Source organism: Ictidomys tridecemlineatus, chromosome 12, assembly GCF_052094955.1.
Source record: "Ictidomys tridecemlineatus isolate mIctTri1 chromosome 12, mIctTri1.hap1, whole genome shotgun sequence".
Taxonomy (NCBI): Eukaryota; Metazoa; Chordata; class Mammalia; order Rodentia; family Sciuridae; genus Ictidomys; species Ictidomys tridecemlineatus.
Window position 1 is genome coordinate 80,441,806 of NC_135488.1, and position 23,711 is coordinate 80,465,516.

The window sequence follows — 23,711 nt, forward strand, 5'->3', positions numbered from 1 at the left end:
CCAAAAGTGGTCACAGTAACAATAAATATCTCAAAAAGCTGTACTTATCCTCCCACTCCAGTCGGAATGGCAATTATCCAGAATTCAAGCAACAATAAGTGCTGGTGAGGATGAGAGGGAAAAGATACACTAACTCATTGCTGATGGGATTGCTAAATGGTGCAACCACTATGGAAAACAGTATGGAATTGCTTAGAAAAATTGGAATGGAACCACCATTTGACTTGGTCACTCCACTCCTTTGTCTATACTCAAAGGACTTTAAATCGGCATGCTACAGAGATACAGCCACCTCAATGATTATAGCAGCTCAATTCGAAATAGCTAAACTGTACAAACAGCCTAGATGCCCTCCAATAGATGAATTGATAAAGAAGCTGTAGTATATATACACAGTGTAATATTACTCAGCCTTAATAAAGAATGAAATTATGGCATTTACAAGTAAATAGACAGAATTGGAGAATATCATGAAGTGAAGTAAGCCAATTCCAAAGAACCAAAGGCCAAATGTTTTCTCTTTTAAGTGGATACTGATTCATAATGGTGGGGGTAGTGAGGAACTTTCGACTGAGCAGAGGGGAAGGAGGTTGGGGGGAGATGGTGGAACGAGATGGACATTATTACCTATTTTTATGGGTATGATTGCATGAATGGTATGACTCTATATTATGTACAACCAGAGAAATGTAAAGTTGTGATCCATTTGTGTAAAAAATATAAAAACTGTACTGTATTTGGAAGATATGTAACATGAGAGAGTAGAATAGTTATTGCTAGGGGTTTGGGGACAGAAGAATAAGGAGGTGTTCCACAGGTTTAGTTTTAAATTTTGTGAGATGAAGAGTCCTGGAGATGGGTTGTATGACAATGTGTCTATACACAACACTACTGATCTGTACATCAAAAAATGGTTATGTTAGGAAAATTTATGTTTATGCTCATTTTACTACAATTTTTTAAAAATAGGACTTATTTTATTTCTCAATGAAAATGATATTACCCCAAATCAGTTAGTGAATAATGTTGGTTCTTATATTAGACATGAAATCTATTGGGTTGTTTGGAAAAACAATAAAGATGTATCCTTTTTTAAAAATGAGTAGCTAGAGCTGGAGTTGGGGCTCAGTGATAGAGCACTTGCCTAGCATGTGTGAGGCCCTAGGTTCAATACTCAGCATTGTATATAAATAAATAAAATAAAGGTCTATTGACAACTAAAAAAATATTAAAGAATTTTAAGAACTGAGTAGATAGGTATTTATATTATTTAATTAAGATAAATTGATTACATATCTTCAAATTATTGATATAGTTTCAAACATAGAAATTATGATTTGAATTTATAGAGATATTTACTTGTTTTTTTCTAAGTACTTTGGTTGAGAAAATTTTATAATTGATTTGAAAGATATGTAACATAAAGCTGCATGTTTTCTACAAAAGTGATTATGACCAGCTGCTTTGGTTTATATCCTGATTTTGATGCCATTAGCAATCTACTAAAAGCAGTTTAATATTATTAAAATATTAATCATTCAGCATTTTATGGAAGTAATCTTAATTGCAGATTTTTGTCATTAGAACCCTCAGAAAAATAGGTTGAAATTCATTCAGAGTCTCTTAGCACAGGAAATGGTGTTTTTTAAAGACACAAATGTGATTTTTTTCAGCAAACATTGAAAATTACAAGTGAAAGATAGTGTAGTGCAATATACAAAGAATATTCCTCCATGACAAATAAAGATCAATTGATTGATATGTTAGCAAGAATTTATTGACTTATTTGCTCTGTTTTTTTATTAGGTGAGAAAATATGGATAAAATGGTTTGATAAAATACAAAAAGCAATGGAGAATATGATCATATTTATATGAAAATGCTAAATTTGGATCATGTGTGTTTTTTTCCAGTTGAAAGACTTTTTAGTGGGGGGTGTACCAGGAACTGAACTCAGGAACAGTAGATCCCTGAGCCACATCCCCAGCCCTATTTTATATTTTATTTAGAGACAGGGTCTCACTGAGTTGCTCAGCACCTCACTTTTGCAGAAGCTGGCTTTGAATTCCCTATCCTCCTGCCTCAGTCTCCAGAGCAGCTGGGATTACAGGTATGCACCACTGTTCCTGGCTAGTTGAAAGACTTTTGAGATAAACTAACCTATCCTCATGTATTAGCCAGAGTGTTTAATGCTAGTAGAATTAAATGCAGTGCCTGATACAATACAGATTCATACTACTTATTTCAGCTATCAATGTAGTAGAAATTAGGTGTTGGGATCTGCTCTATGAGATTATACCAGGATCTAAATGTTAATCTATCCTGTAGGGCCACAGAATGTCTCACTGGAACTTTGTTAAAATAGTAAGTGTAAGGGGTGTACCTGGAGGTCCTATATTTACTGTACACTCATCTCATTACCCACACATATGTCAGGTCCCATCTAACTGTATTCTTTGGCTAAAAACTTATTGCACCCTTCTTGACCTGATTAAGTTCATCCCCTTTTCAAGATTTCAGGTCAAACTGTGCTTACTAAGTGATGTCTGACATCACTAAGACAAATAATTCTGTTTTAGACACTCCTAAGAATGAATACATCTTTAAAATAGTGGTCCAGATGTAATATAGAATTTACAATATGATCATCTAGTAAATATCTGTATCTCTTGCTTTAATTTAAGAAAATTTTGGATAGGGGTTATATAATTCCTTTTTTAAAAAATTTTTATTTTTTAGTTTGCGGCAGACACAACATCTTTGTTTGTATGTGGTGCTGAAGATCGAACCCAGGCCTCACGCATACTAGGCGAGCACGCTACCACTTGAGCCACATCCCCAGCCTCATAATTTCTTATTTAATATGTTATATCCAGAGTCTGAAATCACATCTAGCTCAGGAAAGATATTTGATAATTATCTGTTGAGTGAATGAATGAATGAAGGAAGGAAGGAAGTAAATTGTTTCGGGGCATATGTTTATCAAAGAATGAAACTTAAGCCCAAGAACACTTAGTTTCAGTTCAATTATCTTTGTATTAGCACCATATACTATAATTGGGTTCTATTTATAGACTGAAATCTATCTTTATGGCCCTATGAACTTTAAACATGATGTGTCATTGAACTCATTTAGATATGAAGTAAAACCATATGACCCCATTGGAGTTGGTGATTATGTCTTTCAAATACCACCATCATTACAGAAAATTTTGAAAGGGATATGAGTGCATATAAATGGATTTATACCTTAAGGATGATTTTGTCATTTGGGATCTATTTTTGATCAAAGCAGAGAGATAGATGTTAAGTTAGGAAATAACAGCAAATAATTGCAGACATGGACATAAAGAATTTGATGAGGGAAGGGGGAAAGAGATGGTAGCAAACATGGAAATCAGTAATTCTTAGAATTCATATTTTTATGGATATGCCTAGTGAATGAAGCTGAAGATATGGATGAGAAAAAAAAAGTATCTACAAGGGCCTTATGTGTACTCATCACACAAAAAGAATCTAATCCAAAATGATTCTCCATCAGCACAGGTGCAAAAGAATGACAGTACAGGTTATGACTTTTACATTTATTTTTAGCAACTTTATTGAGGTATAATTGACATACATTAAACTCTGCATATGTAAAGTACAAAAATTGTTTAATTGTGACATAATATACACCCAAGAAGACATTACCTCTTGGTGCATTTTTTGCCCTTCCCTTTCATCTCGTAAATTTAGCTACTTCTTGCAACAAGCAACCAGTAACTTGCTATCACTATATATATATCAGTTTTCTTTTCCTAGAATTATATATAAGGACAACCATACAGTATTCAGTCTTCTTTTTTTTTTCCTGGGAGTTGAGCAGTATCTGGCTTCTTCCACTCACAATAATTATTTTAAGATTCCCTCATGATTTTGCAGAATCAAAACTTTATTCTTTTCCATAATTGCTGAGTAGCATTTCGTCTTATGGATATCTCAAAATTTGTGTTTGTACATTCACTTGATGATGGACAGTGGATTGTTTGCAGTTTGGGGGCTATTAAAAATAAAACTGCTAAGAATAATAAGTCTGGATCATATGGTAGGTGAACATTTAATTTTGAAGAAAAGGTCAAACTCTTTTTCAATTTTTTTGTCCATAAGCAGTGGAAGAGAGTTCCAGGTCCTTTACATTCTTCTCAGCACTTACTATAGTCAGTCTTAAATTTTAGCCATTTGACTATTATGTAATAGCATTTCATTGTACATTTTTAAAATATTTTAATTGACATATAATAATTGTATATGATCATTGAGTAAAGGTGATCTTTTAATATACACATATTGTAATGATCAAATCAGTGTAATTAGTATAAATGTCTTGGTAAACATGTATCTTTTTTGTGATGAGAATATTCAATCTCATCTCTTCTAGTTATTTTTAAGTATAACATTAAAACATTATTAACTACAGTCCTATCATACCCTTTTTGATGACTAATGATACTCAGATATTTTGTATTACTGTTTCTATTATGTATATCTTATTCAAAGTTTTTATTTAAATATTTTGTCCATTTAAAAAATTTGTGCTTGTATTATCATTTTGAAAGGTTTTTATATATTCCAGATACATGAACTTTGATGAAATACATGATTTGAAAATATCTTCTTCCCATCTTTTTTTTATTCTCTTCAAGAGTAGAAGGGGTTTTTTTTCATTTTTATGACAAGTTGTAAGCATGCTTTTTTTGTGAACTGTGTGAAATATTTAGCTAATAAAGGTCATAAGGTTTATCCCCATCGTATTCTTCTGGAAGTTTTATATTTTTAGATTTTACATTTAGGTCTATGATCCATGATCCAGTTGGGGTTACTTTTTTATATGATGAAACTATGGCTCATAATTCTACAGTTTATATGAATACACTAAAGATCTAGATTATTTAAAATAACTTCAAGAAGTTTTAAAATCAATAGTGTTTTTCGTATACTTTTATCCTTCTTTTTACATAGTTTGATTTTTTCCATACCCATATGAATTTTAGTATCAGCCTACCAGTTTCTTTTTTTTAAAAAAAAAGCCTAAAAGGATTCTGATGGGGGTTTGCATCAGTTTCCTAGGACTGCCATAATAATTTCCCATAAACTGGATGTCTTAAAAGAACAGATAGTTATTTTTCCAGTTTTTGTGGCAAGACATTTGAAAATTCAACAGGGCCATGGTCCCATCAAAGTCTCTATGGGAAGTGTCCGTCTTTCTTTCTTCTTTGCCCAGGATGGTTACCAGCAATTCTTGGCATTCTTTATTTTTTAGAAATATGGATCTCTGCTTCCATCTTCACGTGACATTCACCCTGTATGTCTGCATGGCCCTCTATCTACATGTCCTTGTTCTCAAGTTGAGCTGGTCTTATTTCATCCTCAAAATATTGGGTACCATTTGCCTGTGAAGACCTCTCAGTTTGGAATTTCCTCTGTAGAGAATTTTGTAACCACAAATTCAATATCTCTAATAGACATCAGGATCTTCAGTTATCTACTGCCCTTTAAGTGAGCTTTAGTAGTAATTTATGTCTTTCAAGAAAACTGTCTGTTTCAATGGTTGAAGTTATTAACTTAAAATTTTCCATAACATTTCTAAATGTTCCCTCTTCTATTCATAGAATATGTAGTGATATCCCTTCTCTCATTACTGAAATTAACAATTTTTTATCCTCTTTATTTTTCTTATCAGTTTAGCCATATTTAATAGTTTCATTGTGTTAAACATTAAAAATATTAAAATTAACTCTATTAATTTTCTTTGTTCTCTGTTTTGTATTCATTGATTTCCATTCTGAGTTTTATTCTTTCTTTCTTTCTTCTACTTCACATGCAATTTGTTCCTCTTTTCCTCTTGTTAATGTACAAGCTGAGGTCATTAACTTGAGGTCTTTTTAAAAATTTATTTATATGTGACAGTGGAATGCATTACAATTCTTATTACACATACAGAGCACAATTTTTCAAATCTCTGGTTGTATATGAAGTATATTCACACCAATTTGTGTCTTCATACCTGTAATTTGGATAATAATGAGCATCACATTCCACCATCATTAATTAACCCATGTCCCCTCCCTTCCCCTCCATCCTCTCTGCCCTATCTAGAGTTTGTCTATTCCTCCCATTCTCCTTCTCCTATCCCACTACGAATCAGCCTCCATATATCAAAGAAAATATTTGGCATTTGGTTTTTGGGGATTGACTAACTTCACTTTGCATTATCTTCTCTAACTCCATCCGTTTACCTGCAAATGCCATGATTTTATTCTCTTTTATTGCTGAGTAATATTCCATTGTGTATATATACCACATTTTTTTAATCCATTCATCTATTGAAGGGCAACTAGGTTGGTTCCACAGTTTAGCTATTGTGAATTGTGCTGCTATAAACATTGATGTGGCTGTGTCCCTGTAGTATGCTGTTTTTCAGTCCTTTGAGTATAGACCAAGGAGAGGGATACCTGGGTCAAATAGTGGTTCCATTCTCAATTTTCCAAGAAATCTCCAAACTTCTTTCCATATTGGTTGCACCAATTTGCAGTCCCACTGCAGTGTATGAGTGTACCTTTTTCCCCACATCCTCACCAAACACTTATTGTTGTTTGTATTCTTAATAGCTGCCTTTCTGACCAGAGTGAGACAAAATCTTAGAGTGGTTTTGATTTGCATTTCTCTAATTGCTAGTGATGATGAACATTTTTTCATATATTTGTGCATTGATTATATATCGTCTTCTGAGAAATGTATGTTCAGGTGTTTGGCCCATTTATTGATTGGGTTATTTGGTGGGTTTGTTTGTTTTTGTTTTTCTTTGGTGCTTAGCTTTTTGAATTATTTATATACCCTAGAGATTAGTGCTCTATTTTATGTGTGAGGGGTAAAGATTTGCTCCTAAAATGTAGGCTCTCTATTCACCTCACAGATTGTTTCTTTTGCTCAGAAGAAACTTTTAAGTTTGATTTCATTCCATTTATTGATTCTTGATTTTAATTCTTGTGCTATAGGAGTCTAATTAAGGAAGTTGGGGCCTAATCCCACATGATGGAAATTAGGGCCTACATTTTCTTCTATTAGACACAGGATCTCTGGTTTTATTCCTAAGTCCTTGATCAATTTTGAGTTGAGTTTTATGCATGGTGAGAGATAGGGTTTTAATTTCATTTTGTTGCATATGGATTTCCAGTTTTCCCAGACCCATTTGTTGAAGAGCCTATCTTTTCTCCAATGCATTGTTCTTGGCACCTTTGTCTAATATAAGATAACTGTAATTTTGTGGGTTAGTCTCTGTGTCCTCTATTCTGTACCATTGGTCTCCCGGTCTGTTTTGGTGCCAATACCATGCTGTTTTTTGTTACTATTGCTCTGTAGTATAGTTGAAGGTCTGGTATAGTGATGCTACCTGCTTCACTCTTTCTGCTAAGGATTGCGTTAGCTATTCTAGGTCTCTTGTTTTTTCAGATGAATTTCATGATAGCCTTTTCTATTTCTATAAGTAATGTCATTAGAATTTTGTTTGGAATTGCATTAAATCTTTATAGTGCTTTTGGAAGTATGGTCATTTTGATAATATTAATTCTGCCTATCCAAGAGTAGGGTAGATCTTTTCATCTTCTAAGGTCTTATTTGATTTCTTTCCTTAGAATTCTCTAAATGTCATTATATAGATTTTCACCTCTTCATTTTATGGGGATGAGGTGGTTTTTAAATAATTGATGCCTACTGTAATTATTAATATGATTAGGTTTAAGTTTTGCATCTGTTTTTCTATTATTCCTGTGTATTTTTGTTCTTTTTTCATTCTTTTGCTTTTGTTTTTCAATTGAGTATTTTGATTTTTTAAATCTTCTTTATTGGTGTATTGCTGCATACCTATGTGTTTTGCTATTTTGTGGTTGCTCCAGGACTTACAATATAGATCATTAACTTACAACAACCTGCCTTTGTGTGTGTGTGTGTGTGTGTGTGTGTGTGTGTGTGTGTGTGTGTGAGTGGGTGTGCTATATCATATGTATTATACAAACCTTGCAGCAATACACTTTTGTTTGTATTCTCCAGGGCTTTGTGCTATTCCTGTTATGGTTTCACTTCTACATACATTACAAACTCCTCAGAACATAGTTAATCTTCTGCATAAAAATAAATTGTCTTTAAAATATGCTTAAATAATAAGAATGAAACTGCTTAATTACCATTTTCACTGTTCTTCATATCTTCATATAGGTTTTGTGTTCCCATATTGTATCATTCTCCTTCTGTCTAAAGAGCTTAATTTAACATTTCTTGTAGTATAAGTATAGTATACATTTTTTTCAACTTTATATGCCTGAAGATGTCTTAATATTACCTTCATTTTTGAAAGACATTTTACTGGGTATATATTCATTGCTTTTTCTTTTACTTCTCAAAAATTTTTTTTTGCATTTTAATTGCATCTTTTCCAACAATCTGTTATGGTTTAATTTGAGGTATCCCTCAAAACGTAATGTATGAGACAATGTAAAATTATTCAGAAGTGGTATGATTAGATTATGAGACTTGTAACCTAACCAGTGGATTGATCCTTTGGTATATTACCTGGGTAGTAACTATAGGCAGGTAAGGTGTTGTTGGAGGAAGTAGTTCACTGGGGACATGACTTTGAGTTTACATTTTGTCCCTAGTGAGTGAAGCTCTTTTTCTGCTTCCTGGTTGCCATGCCCTGAGCTACTTTCCTCTGCCACACTCTTGCGCCATTCTGTCTGTCTCACCTTGATAGTGTCACCAGAATTATGGAGTCAAACAAACATGGGCTGACCTCTGAAACTGTGAACCAAAATAAGCCTTTTCTCCTCTATGTTGTGCTTTTTGGGTCTTTTAGTCACAGCTTGCAAAGTTGAGTAAAATATTTTCCTTATATTTGGTCTTCTCTATATAACGGGACTTTTTTCTGGGCTGATCTTTAAGATCTTTCTCTTTATCACTGGCTTTGACATAGTTGATTATGACACATCTCGATGTCATTTCCTTCAAATATCTTAAGGTTCACTGAGCATCTTAGAGCTACAGGTTTGTTTTGTTCATCATATTTTGGAGGCATTGTGGCCGTCATTTATTCCAATATTTTCTCTCCACCCTCATCTTTTAGCACACCAATTACATGTATCTTGAGATTGTCTAAACATGAGGGACACTGGGGTTCTATATTCTTTTTGATAAAATAAAAAAGTAAGCTCTTCAATTCAGTGGCCAACAGTAAGTTTAAGTAATGGCCAAGAGATATGTGGTGGTGAGCATCTTAGTCATCACCAATGAGATGCCCTTGTGGGCTCCCAAAGATATTAAAGCCAAAAGGGAAGCTATGAAAGAGGCTGAGAGCCTGAGAACCCACAGTTTTCTCCTGGAAAGAGCTATTGAGCTACTGAGATTCATATCTTAATGTTAAAGAGAGATGATAGTAATCATAGAATGGTGAGGCATGACATCATACACTTTTACTACAGAGTGGAGAATTACCACTGTGACACTATCAAGTATCTTTTTCTAATCAGATATAATATTTAATCATATCAAATTCAACCAGTAGCCTATTCATCCATTAACTTTCCAATATTAATTATATTCTTTAATATGATATGATGGTACTGGCAGGTACCATCTCTTCAGTTTTTCTTTCAAGTGTGTGTGTGTGTGTGTGTGTGTGTGTGTGTGTGTGTGTTCCTGTAGAAATTTACACACAGTGAGTAGTTACCTAATTAGTGCTTTCATCTGCTTAACTAAACATAAATGTGCAAAACAATTTGTAAAAAGAGGTATATTATTAAAACATAACTCAGGAATAAAGCAGAATGGGAAATTGTATAAGCAGTTTGAACTCATTGTGAAAGGAAAATATCCAAAATACATGCATTAGAAAAAAATTAAAAGAGGTTTGTTTTATGGAAGAGTTTAAAGAGGAGGCATATCCCTTTACCAAAGTGTCTCAGCCCACTGGCTATTACTCCAATTAGCTTATACAATGCCTGGTTTTAAGTCATGTACATAATAAAAATTAGATCAGAAAACTTTTAAAATTTAAACTTTCAGAAAATTCAAACTATTGCATAGGCTGATAGTTCTGCAGAGAGGCGAATTTCAGCCTAAAAGCATGCAATTAGGGCAAATAATGTTTAATTTGAAACTGAAACTGTTGTTTTTTTTATCAAACTATAATTCTAAGAACACTATAATAGGCATACACTTTGGGGTAGGAACATCTGGGAAGGCTTTCTTCGAACATTGTTACTGATTTTTTTTTTTTTTTTGGTAGTTTGACACACATCACTTGCATCAGAAAAGAGAAATGCTTCCACAAATACACTATATAAGTATCATAAGACTAATGTTTCTTTGGACTACACAGTTTTGCTTTTGCCAGGAAAACATCTATAAGTCAAATGCTCTGATGGGTAGTATTTAGGTAGGAAAAAAGTGGGGAGGCGGAGAGAATTGTACCAAATCTCAGAGGGAAAGTTAGTTTGACAAAATTTATTTTAATAAGAAAATATCAGGAAAGAATAAAATTATGTATCAAATCCCTGATTTGTTTTCAACCTAATCTAGAAATTCAGGAAGTTGGACATTAAACAAAAATGTCCCATGGGCAAGAAGTTATGTCGAACTGCTTAGATTTCTTTTCATGATAGAATGAAGATTTCTCTACAAAGACAAAACCAAGCAATGCCATATATCCTGATTTATATTAGACTTCTGTCTTTTCCTCACATGACACAATTGTTTATGACCATCCTGGAATATGTCCACTACGAGTGAACAAAAACTGATGGATTAAATGCAAACATCAATCATCAAAGGTTGTGCAAAAGATAAATTCATCAAAGGTTAAACTGGGTTCTGTTGGACAAGAATTGATGTGGTATAACTCATGTCCTCAACCCTGCTCTTGCATTCATACAGCAACCAGTTCCATGCAGACCTGATGGCTTTGTGCAGCTGTGACCTGAGAGTGCTTCAGTGTGACTGCTTTTTTGCCCTCTCCACATGCTTCTCTTTTTCCTTCCCTGAAGCTTCTTTGATGCTGTACTGAGTTTTCCATGTCAATGAACATCTTGTTGGAATTTTCTAATGGGCAACCTGGAAGTACAGAGTAGTTAATGCCTGTGTAACCAACCCTGGCCAGTGAGAGTCAAAAGCCAATAGGTAAATCATGCTCCTTTTCTTTCCAGTTTGGACAATTTTTAGCTACATTTCTAAATTGATCCTAGTATGAGCATACCAGTCTTTACAGCCTGATGAAGCATTGTTTCAGCAGCTTCTCTGTCTTTTCCGTTCATGCTCCCAAACTTTTTCATACCTGCTCCTTTAGCTCATACCCACAAAAACCTAATTGCACGCAAGCTTTTTAAAAAAATCTTTGCTTTCAGGGAAACCTATGCTAAGATAATACATTATATTAAAAACAGAACAGCAGTCAAACATTCATAGAAATGCAGTTCAGAGGAATTTGCTTTTTAAAAATTTTATTATTCAACATATAATTTACTAGGAATCTTCTGTTCCCCTATATATCATACAATGAGCTAAGCAAGTCAGATATGATGTATGCCCTAATGGATTTCCAGGGTTGAAGGAAACTCATATTAATCTGATAGTCACTCAAACATAGGACAGTTACATACTATGAGTAGTCTGTGCAAGATAAAGTAAAGGATGCCCCAAAAATGTACCATAGAAAGACCTGGGCTGGAAATGCCAGCAGTCTTCCTTGAAAAGTGAAAATTTCAATGATCTATGAAGGGTGGAGCAGAGGTCGGAAAATATAATGGAATGCTGCAGAGATCTGGGGGCTACCAAACTTAGAGAGTAAAAATGTGTGAAGTCTCCGAGGAAGAACAAAATATGGCACATTTGAGGAATTTTATTTAAAACAGAAAGTAAAAAGAGGTAAAGTAGCAGTTCAAAGGTAAGAAAATAAACCTATAACTTCTATTAAAATAATAGCTACACCGTCTCAAATATAATGATGAATAGAACTACTGGGTGGGAAGAAAAAATTTAGTAGAAAAAGATCTAGGGAGCCAATAGGAAAGGAGTGAACATACTTAGGAAAAGTGAATAATAAACTCTTTTGTTCTACTTTCAGACAACCTGTCTTCAGGATCCATTTTTGAAACATTTATTATCATTATAATTATCATTTTTATTATTTATAATCCTCAGTTTATGGAATGCTTAATATAGGCCATAATTTTCATGGTCACTCTTATTATTCCAATTTTCATTATGTGGAAAGTGGGGCTTAGAGATAAAATACTTTAAGTAAGTAGCCTGTCTCCAGGTTGGCAGTTCAAACCGGTGAGCAATGGGCATTGGCTTTGTCCGTTCACTGGCATGAGCTTGTTTACTGCTTTCTGTGGCCAGGACGGGGGTAAAACAATGCCCAGTGGTTCTGTTCCCGTGAATTTTTGTTCACTGGCCAAGGTTTCCATTTTCTGAGCTGCTGGTCATACCCCACTGAACAATAACTTGGCATTGAGAAGGGAAGGGAGCAGCTGTGGGAGAGATTCTGGGACCATCTTCATTGTCAGCTTTCTATCCAAGCCCCACAGATCACAAGATTGCAGCTGTAAATGAATCAGGCCCCAGAGAGCCTTGTGTTCTTCATAATCCAGCTGCAAAAACTTTGTGTCTATTTCAATGCTGAGGCCAGTGAACTAAAACAGGGTCTCAGTCCTGAGCCCTTGGCCATGGCATCCTTGGCATCTTTATCATTTGGTATCCTTGTCACTGCTTTGCTTTCCACAAGGACTTTAACTCCTGCTTCAACAGTCTTCCTCTTTACTTTAAGCCCACCTTCACCCCAGTGGGATCAGACAGTCATTCAATGTGCTATGGATCAGGACTCAGCAGATCCAGGAAGTGCAGAATCTATTTTGATACGTTTATACAAACATGGAATATATCTTATTCTCATTAGGATCCCAGTCTTATGGATATACACAGTATGGAGATTCACGGTGATATATATATATATATATATATATATATATATACACATAGGAAAGTTATGTCAGATTCATTCCACTATCTTTCTTATTCCTATCCCCCTTCTCCCCTTCATTCCCCTTTGTCTAATCCACAGAGCCTCTTATTAGATGATCAGAGAGTTGCAGAATCCTCTCCTCCCTGAGACAAAGTCACTGCCCTAGGCTCTCAGATCCTAACTTTTCCCTTTCTTCAATGACACTCACCTCTGCTAGACTTCTGTGTCATCATCCAGTCTGCCTCATGCCTGAAATAGTCACCTGATTTCCATGAACACATTTATACAGCCATCATGCACCTTTCTTTTTCTTATGTGACTAATTCCACTAGAAGATACTATATAAAATATACATATAGAATAAATACCTAAATCCCACCATCACCTGGGTTAGAGGGGATCCAGAAGAGTTCCAGAAAAAAAGCACAGGTACTTTACAGTACTAGGGAACTACCAAAGAATGCCATTCTTCTTATTTCCTAACACATTATCAAATTCCAATAGCAAATTCATGTAAATCCTAAAGAGAAGAGCAGAGGAACCCAAAGGGTTTTCTCTAATAGTATGCAAACTAAAGGCACCTTACAAACATCCTTCTATCTCTTAGGTAAGTTATACCTAGGTAAATACATAGTCCAGAAGGAGTATTAGTTAAGAATCTGGACTTCCACCATGGGCTCCGGGGCGGGCGGGGAATTCTAATTATAAGACTTTGGGTAAATGGTTCATTCTCTCTGAATTTCAACTTTAATTCATCTGTAAAATGAAAAGTATAACATATAAATGTTCAACAGAGATCAGTTTAATAGACGCATTTGAAGTAACTTCAAAGATCATTTTTGACTCAAAACATTTCTGTTTAAAAATCAGTACTAATATCCTGACATGACCAAAACCTGGGACTCTTAACCCCTTGGATCATTCTGCTTAGCTGGAAATAGGTCAGGATGAACTTGATCTGTGTTTGGTTTCATAAAACCCTATTTCACTTAGAATGTCTTTAAAATTAATACTCTAGATCCCCTTGGATATTTTAAAACTGAAGTTAATTGGATAGAAAGGAATGGTGTTAGAAACTTCCTGAACTCCCTGCTAACCTTTAAGGCTTGATGAGCATTAGGAGAGAAACATCCAGAACTCTATTAACATATGATCGGCGCACTGCAGTTTTCAGATAATAGGCTAATTGTACATTCAGCTGAGCACTTCTACATGCAATTGCCTCTAAGGGCTCAGCCAGTTGAAGCTGAAGTTAGCTGATGCAAACAATCACAGGTGTGAAAATTAATAATAATAACAGTAAAACCAGCATGAGAGAAGCCTCTTATTAAATTGGGTGATGGTAAGACTTCTTCTTGGCTGTTAAAAATCAAATATGACTCCAAAAGGAATGATTAATCAATGCTTACAATTTCATTAATCTTAACTGTTTATTCTTTCCTAGTGCCAGTGCAGATGTGCTAATGGATAATTTGCTTTCTAGATTCCTTTGTGAAAGGGTCTATAAAATGCTGGATAATTCTGTACAATCCTCACAAATGAGTTCCTCCCACCCAATGAGGTGACAAAGACTTCCCTGCCACAAGATAGATAGATAATAACTATTCCAAATGACAGCTCTACTAAATTGATTCCTCCTGGGTCTCAGGAAAGAGCAGTCTCAAATATTTAGCAGACATTTTGCTGAGGAATTTGTATTTTAGTTATAGCACCTGGAACAACTGTACCAAGTATATAGTATATAGGTTGAAAATACACATTGGAAGTACATAAATTAAAAGCCAAAAAGACTAGCAGAACTTTTTTTTTAAAGTAAACACTACACAAACCTCCCAAATAGTGTAGGTTAGTATATTATAACCATCTTATAGAAATTCTGAAAAATAATATGATTTACTAAGTGTCAATTGTATAGTTTCTCAGCACAAAGACCCCATGTATTCTATTCATCTCATTAAAACAGAGTTGTCCTTTCAGTATATTATTGCCCAGATATAAGAGACACAAAAGTCATTTGGAATGTTTCTTCAAAATTTAAAGTCATAGGTCTAATTTCTAAAGCTCTGACTTGGGATCTCTGGATTGTGACTTAGGAACTTTAAAAAAAAATCACTAAGTAATTATAATGCAGGCAGCCTAGCAACACACACTTAGTAAAAGTTTCTTTAGGATTGCAATAATGGCAATTGCTACTATATATGAAGTCCATGTCCTAAGCACTGTTGAAGAACTTCATATATTAAAATTAATGCCCACATCCAACCTGCATAGATTTATTATTTCCATTTCATAAATAGAAAAACCAGTGATCAAAGAAATTAAGTAACTTCCAGAGTCACAAAGCTAGCAAATAACTAAGACTCCAGAATTTCATTGTTCATTTTTTATAACCTAATTAAAGGAAAATTGGCTTTCACTATGTCAAAATTGTAATATTCTAATATATTAGTAGTGTGCCAACTGATTGATCTTTATCATAGTTTCATGGAATCTCTTTCCACTGATAACAACTCCTTATTGTGTAACATTTCACAAGTTTTGTCCCCTATGACTGCCTAGCAGTAATTTGTATCTTTCTAGGTGGAAAAGCAACCCTTGAACCAACATTTAAGGAGCTATAGTAAAATCAGAAGGAAAAAGAAGGTCCTGAGCCACAGCTTAACATGCTTAAGGCCCTTGTTTGATTCTCATCACCACTCCCCCAAAATGGGAGTAGTGCTTATTTTTGTAAATTTATATTTTTATAATTATAATCATAACTAATCATTTTAAGTAATAATTTTTCATAAATTGTACAGAAATTCTAGTTGATTTTGCTATACTAAAACTTAATTTATGTTTTACTAACTTCTTCAACAAGAAGAAGCAGGGATTAGAAAACTTGAAAAAATTTTTAAAACATCAAGGTAAAAATGGGAAAAAATGGTTAAATGACAACTACAAAAACCTAAATTTCATAAATTGTAATCATACTCAGAAACAGAAATTTACTATTTTTTCTTCAAATAGTCATTCAACCACTAAATGTTGAGGAGACCTAGGAAGTAGAATCAGAACCTGCATCTCTGGAGCAACTGTCACTATTCAATGGATACATGAATCAAAATGTCACACTCACGAACACATACAAATACTCTTTCAATGAAAAAATAAATAATAAATTTTAAAAATAATATATTATTTGAAAAAATCAGACTTGAAGAAGAAGGGTAGAGTCAACTCCTCCTGCCCAAGTCTTGCACACCAATGAATTTTTTCATGTTTGCTCCACACCCTTTGTCCTGAGCTAAGCTGTGCTATGAGATAGTGAGGCTAAGTGAACATGAGAGTTGAAGTTGATGATTAGGTGAACTTGCATTAAAAATTATGTCCAGATCAAATGGCTGCTAATCTTCCAAACCCAAAATCTAGGATTATAAATATAATTTGTTGTGAACAATACATACCTAGACAATTAATTGAGAAGTATAGGATGGGCTACCATTTTTTCAGAAATGAATTGTTGATTTGGTGGAGAATAACATCTGTTATTCAGTATTAATTAGTTCAGTATTAATATAATCATGCTCAAAGAACTTATGACAGAGTACTTTTAAAAGATACCAATATTACAAATAGAGATAGAAAAAGAAATATCTGGTTTAGAAATAACTGAGTAGGAATTTTAAGGGTCAAGTTATTGTGAGCTATTTTGTTACAAGTATATTAGAACTATTTTTATAGTTTTATTAAGGAATGGGTAAATGCCTGATATCCTGGTTGATAGTTTTATCACTTGAGTATATCATTTCTTGTTCTATTTATCAATGAATTTTAGTGGGTGTTCATTGTATGCATAGAGGATTTACAAATATTTGTTCAATTACAGTACCGAAGGATGCACTGGGGTAAGCACAAAGTGTTAGAAGATTATACAGATGGTATCATCTAACCCAACCTGGTGAAATCAAATACAGTTTCCTGAAAAAGATTGTTGTTGAGTTTGTAAGGGAGAATATAACTTAAGCAAAAGAACATGAGAAGAGAAAGTGTATGATAATTCAGAAAAAAATATTTTGGAAGCCCTGAAAGTCAAAGAAACTTGAGGATATTTGAAATTCTGAAAGTAAGTGGCTATGGCATGAAGGCCAAGAATGAAACTGAAGAGGTAGAAAGAGACTGGAGGATTAAGAAACTCATAGACCTCTCAGAAGAAAAGCCATGTTCAACTACAAGTATCTCACAGGTCATAACTTACAAAATTTGAATTGATATGGTACTTAGTGGAATGCACTAAACATCTAGTTAAAGCTTTTAGGCGCTAAAACGTGTTTTCAATTAGCAACACTTAGCAATATTCACAAGGACTTTGAAGGAAGCAGGTCATCCTCATTTAAGAGGCAGGTTTTTTTTTTCTTTGCTTTCATTTCTTTCTGCCCCAACCAAACTTAAGCTTCCTTGATTCTTCCATTTCTTAAGTGACTGTAAAAATTCAGTTCATAAATAATTGAGGAGAATGGACTAGAACAATCCTACCAACTATAGTTTATCAGCATGTTCATTTTCTAAACTAAAAGAAGTGTTTAATAAAGAATATTACAGTACTAAATATAGACACTGAACCTAGAAATATGCAGTTAATAAACTGTTAGGAATATGGATAACAATAATAATTAGAGAAGCTCCTTAATTTAACATGCAGCTAGTCTCAAGGCTGAGCTAGTCAGTCATTTCCCACTGATAGAAACAGGCTGAGCCAAAATGAGGGAGATTTCCTGTACCTTGAAATGACATACATCGCTACACCTTCTAATGAAATGTCATCGCTATAATTTTTTAAATCTTCTTTTCTGCAAGTTATTGGTAAAATATTTTTAAAATGACTCCTGCTTTTATATGAAGCCATGTTTTTATAAGCAATGATGACTTTTTCTAGGCAATAAAATACAATAAGTGGGTTTAGGTTTATGATTTTGTCTTAAAAATTTTACATAATACTGCTGTTTAATGTTTATTTTTCTTTCTAGATATATCTATTCCCATTATATTACCACTGATGTCTATTCCCTCTGGTACATGACTGTAACCATTTTCCTCTGAAATTTAAAAAAATAAATCTATATACCTGTGAAGAGACTTGAGTATTCTAAGTACCATCTACTCAATTGCCCCCTTTTGCTCTCCCATCTTTAAAAATATAAAAAGAAAACTTTCTTTTGCTGGATTTTTAGATCTATCGATACCTTTAGGAATGTCTAGACACTGCTCAGATATTTGTATTTCCAAACGAAATTAAGGCAATATAATTCCCCATTTTCCTAAAGGGTAAAATCTATTACCCCAATGAAATTTTATGGACTATAGTATCATTCTTTTAGCTCTAATGACCATATATAAAGAAAAGAAATTTTTTCTGTACTATTTTTTTTACTTGCATTCTATTTTATTTATAATTATTCATAGGATCAAAGAGTCACTTAGTTTCTCCATATGTTTGGTAAAAATTACATTCAAATTAAAGTTGTGATACATATCTGAGAAAGTGTTTCGTATTTATCACCCTGGTCAGGAGAAGACAGGACTACAAGACTCTATGTGTTCTGACTTTGCTCATTGAGTCTGCAGATCAATGTCTCAGTCACCCTGGCCTTTGCTTAGGAACTCAACCATATTGTCCATTGTGACTACCAGGTCATTTGGTTTAATTTTACCCTCTCCCCACTTCTTTTCTAATTACCATAGACTCATTCTTCAAATTTAAATCTCAATGCATTTCCTTGTCCTGCTAATTTAGGTAAAAAATCTCCCTCTGTTTTATCTGATCTCTCCTGGATCAGATATTTCTTTAAAACATGGAACACAATTTATAATCCTGACTTTATATTTATTTCTTCATAATAAAAATAATTTTAATTACAAGGTATAGAAATATAATCAATGAGATTATACAGTGTGAATATGGATTGCACAATAGGCATTGTCCCCAGTCTAAGAGAGAATATAGAAAGCAGGTGTTTGGTATCTAGTAGCAAGGATAAAACCAGTAGGATTTATTTCTTCTCTCTACCATTTGTAATTAACTTATGTCTGCCTTCGATTGGCTTTCTTTCTTTTTGCTTTCTTCAAATGAACTTTCTTTATCTGGGGAGCATCATGATAGACAGAAATTTGTAGGTCTCTTTCCCACTCCATATAGAAAAACCCAGAGGAAAAAATCTCTCTGGGCCAGTTTGAATAAAATAGCCAACTCTGGATGAATCACTGTAGCTAAGGAAAAGGAGTACAACAGTTGACCCAGAGAGGCTTGGCCACTTCTCTAGTGGATAGAACTTGTTACCAGACAAAGGTAAATGTGTGTGTCAAGGATTCAACCTAGGAGTGTACTGAAACACTAGACAAAACAGACATAATAATGATTATAATTCTGAATGTTTTTGTTAAACATAAGTGTTGCAGGCAAGTGTCTATTTCCTTACTACTTTATTTCTATTAATCAATCATAGTACCTGAAGCATAAAAGATACTTGATAATTATTCACTGAATGAATGAATGAATGAATAAATGAATGAATACAAAGAAGATTTTTTTGATGGATCCTGTGAGATAGAATTTTCTGGTATAGTAAAAGGTAAGGACATGAGTCAAGCATTCAGTGTGTGTGTGTGTGTGTGTGTGTGTGTGTGTGTGTTAAATTTTCAATGATCTTATCTTGTTAAGATCAATCAAGCCTTACAGTCCTGCTTTCATTTGTGTCAGCCTAGTTGAGCTGGTAGATAATTCTAACCTTAAATGCTCTTAATTTCTTTCTGGATGGAAACTGAGTGTTTCCCATTTAGAACAGCCATAGGCTATGCCCCTACATGGAAAATGGCCTCTCTCTGTGTTTACACCACAATGTGGGTAAAATTGACCCAGCTAGCATGAGCATGAGACATATGATCCTCCTTAGGATTCTTTGACTACCTGCCAGCAAGTCATTTTCTGCTAGATTGGTTTTAATGCATTCTTGAAAGTCTAATGTTTGTGAAAGTTTTTATTCCTATATTCCCATGTGAGATTATCTTGAATCTTAATCACTTACTCAAATTCAACCCCCAGGTCATGGCTGAGTTGAACAATAGTTTTCAAGATGTCACTGGGTGAAAAAGGCAAAGGGACAGCCTCAAAAAGATGGAATGAAGAAATAAAGTCTACCAAATTTGAGAGGGAAAACTTGACAGTTTGCAGAGAAAAGAAGGAAAGGAGGAGAGGTGAAGGACAGAGGAGAGTTGAGATTGAAAATTAACTTTACTGAGCATCTATGGTACGCCAGACTCAGACATTTTTCTTGTAATGACTTTGCTAGTCATCCTTTCAAACCAGTGAGGCAAGTCTTATTTCAATAGTGTGGATAAGAAAATGGAATCTCAGAGATGCCCAAACAATTTTCTTTAGTTAATACTAAGTTCCATGTTCCTGTTTTGGTTGCTTCTTAGGGCATAAGATAAAGAGAAAACAGAGATAAAGAGATAATCTGAAGAAGAATTAGTTACAAAGGCACCCAAGATATATTCAGATAGAGATTTTTTCCACACTCATTAAACTTATTTAATCCGGATTTTCTAACTGCATCATGAAGTATCCAAAAGCTCATAATATAATGGAAATAAATTGACTCAAAAAAGGATGTATTAGTCAACTTTTTATCACTATAACCAAAATACCCCACAAGAACAACTTTTTAGAGGAGGAAATGTTTATTTTGGCTCATGGTTTCAGAGGGTCAGTCCATGATCAGCTGAATCCATTGCTTACATCTCCAGAAGAGGGAGAACATCATGGTGGAAGTGTTGGTAGAGGAGCACTTCTCTGTTCATAGTGGCAAAGAGGTTGAGAGAGAGAGAAAAGGACCGCAGGGAAGATGAACCTTTCCACAGCATGGCCCCAGTGACCCGACTTCTCCAACCACATCACACATGCCTACAGTTACCACCCAGTTAGTCCATTCCAACTCAGATGGACTCATTAGGTAACATTTATAATCTAATCATTTCACCTCTGAATATTGACACAGGAGTTTGAGGGAGACACCTCATATCCAAACCATAAAGGAAGTATTTCCTTAGAAAAGTTCTGGTTTATTGAAATCATCATTACATATAAAAGAACTTCACTTTCCATTCATGCTGGATACTTTTTCTCCCTGAAAAAAAAATCTGAATTATTAAGTCATTCAAATAAAATAAAAGACTAAATTCACTCCCTTTGGATGACTCAGTTGCTCTTAGGTCTCTTATGAAAGAGAAAGTGCATGTATCTCTTAAGGGGATTGCTACTCGAGAATGGCACAAAGAACTTTTCATGGAAGAAGCCCATTCTGTAAAGTACAGAGATATCCCTGTTGATATAATTAGATGTTGTTATTCAGTGAATCCAGTCTCTGCAGGTTCTGTTGTACTAAAGTAGTCTAATATTATACATAATTATTACTGAGCCAACATCTAAATGCATGCTCCTTTTTATCCACCCACACCTAGATAGTTCTTCTACTATTTTCAAAATTAAATGTTATTCTTTTATTCTAGCCATTGAGTCTTCAAGACTTTTTTATTTTATGATCCTGTTCAAAATCTTATTCAAACAGAGAATCTTCCTTTTGTTCTTTTCCTTTCTACCTCTGTCCATTTCTAAAAAATGGACAAAGTTGCATGATGGTTAAATAACAGACCTATGCTCACATTTAGCTAGGTTAGGAAATATATCCAAAGAATAGTTAGTTCGCACAAAGTTTCAAACCTGTCTCCTTCCAGAAAGCAGGAGCTACAGTCCTAGAGTAAGACAAACCAGACACTACTCTTTGCCTACCTGACATCTATGAACCCACTTTTTTCTCTGCTAAGATTTCTGATTTTGTTCAAGATGAGAAGGTGCTCAGCTAAAATAATAAATGGTTGTTGTTGTTGTTGTTATTATTATTATTCAAACAAAAGATATCTAAAAGTCCACTGGGACAGGCAGCAGCAAATATGTGAAAGTGGTGTCCCATCAACTGTGCAAAGCACAACTCCACCCACTGTCTCCACGGTCCTATCACCAGGACCACTGTTCCACAATCCTTAGAATAACTTGGCCTTCTCAGGCATTCTTTCTTTTATTCTTTTCTGGTACTTCCCATGAGTGATAGCCATTACTCAATAATTTGGATTGATATCTTCCAGTCATATTCCTATTTCACAATGGCATATTATGAAGAAAAAGAGGAGAATCCATGGTGGTCTACGTACAATGGAAATTGAGGTAGTAAATGCATTTTTTTTTCTTCAACCTGGAAAATGGTCCTCTTCTGTGACATTTCCTCTTACTGAGCCCTCTTGCAGTGACTCAGTCTGGTTTGGTAGCACATTGTTCTCTTTCCTCTCATTCTCTTATCTGATTCACTCAGGAGAAGATCTGTTATCAGATATTTGCAGCTTATCAAGACATAACTCAGTCAAGCAAACATTAAATAAGAGTTTGGTAAGAGCCCAGCATGAAGACATAGCTTTTGCCTCTGTGGAACTTCCATGTTATTGAGGAAGAAAGACATTAAGGAAATGTTTTCAAATTGATATTTAAATAATTATAATAACTGATTCTTTGTGATCATAGAAGTAGGGAACTTAACTGTAGTCAGGGTATATAAAGGACTTTCTTAAGAAAAGGATTGGCAGACTGTGACACTAAGTGTTAATGTTATCTGCAAGAGAATAATAGTTTGCTTTCAAGTAGACTGAAATGCACCTGAAAGACCTAGGAGTAGTAGAGAACAAGGCAAGTCTTAGGAACTCAGACCTTCAAGCTTCAATCAACAGCCACAGAGAAGAAAAAGCTCCATCTGATATTGGAAATTTAAGTAGGAGCTGAACCATGCCATACTATCTGCCAAGATCATATGCATTTTATATTTTCTTTGAATTGTCAAATAAAGGGGTTTTACTTGCATAGAGGTATTCCAAATATTAAAAGGTTAATTTAAAAAGAGAGGCAAGAGGATCGAGGGTTCAAAGCCAGCCTCAGCAATGGCAAGGCAGTAAGCAACTCAGTGAGACCCTGTCTCTAAATAAAATACAAAAAAGGGCTAGGGATGTGGCCCAGTGGTAGAGTGCCCCTGAGTTCAATCCCCAGTACTAAAAAAAAAAAAAAAAAAAAAAAAAAAAAAAAAAAGAGTGTTTTTGAAAATTAAGAGCTTTGCCATGCCAGGCTAACACTCAAGAAAAAGCTCACAATTTTCAGTCATTTAGAAATAATTAAAGTTGAGCTCCCTTGACCCAAAAGTCCAACATTTTGAGAGCTATTCTTCCCCCAAAGCCATTAGGTGTGATTTACATAACTGGTCCTCTGAGGTACTTGCTTTTCATGATCAGAACACCTGGTTCCACCCCTAAAGAATTGAATGGACTAATGAAAATCACCTAAATTTGTAAAGGTTCAAAACTTCTCATCTGTATATTGGGGCTAATACTACCTGCTCCCCTAGAATTGTATAGTGGTTATATATGAACCTTTTAGCAGAAAATTTTGCAACTATAAACTCTCCAGAAATTGCAAAGCATCATTATTATATAAATTCCACATTTATGTATAACCTTTATGTGAGAGTTGCTAACATCCCATAGGACCTAGAGAGTTACAATCACTTAAATTTGTCAGGGTCTTACTCTG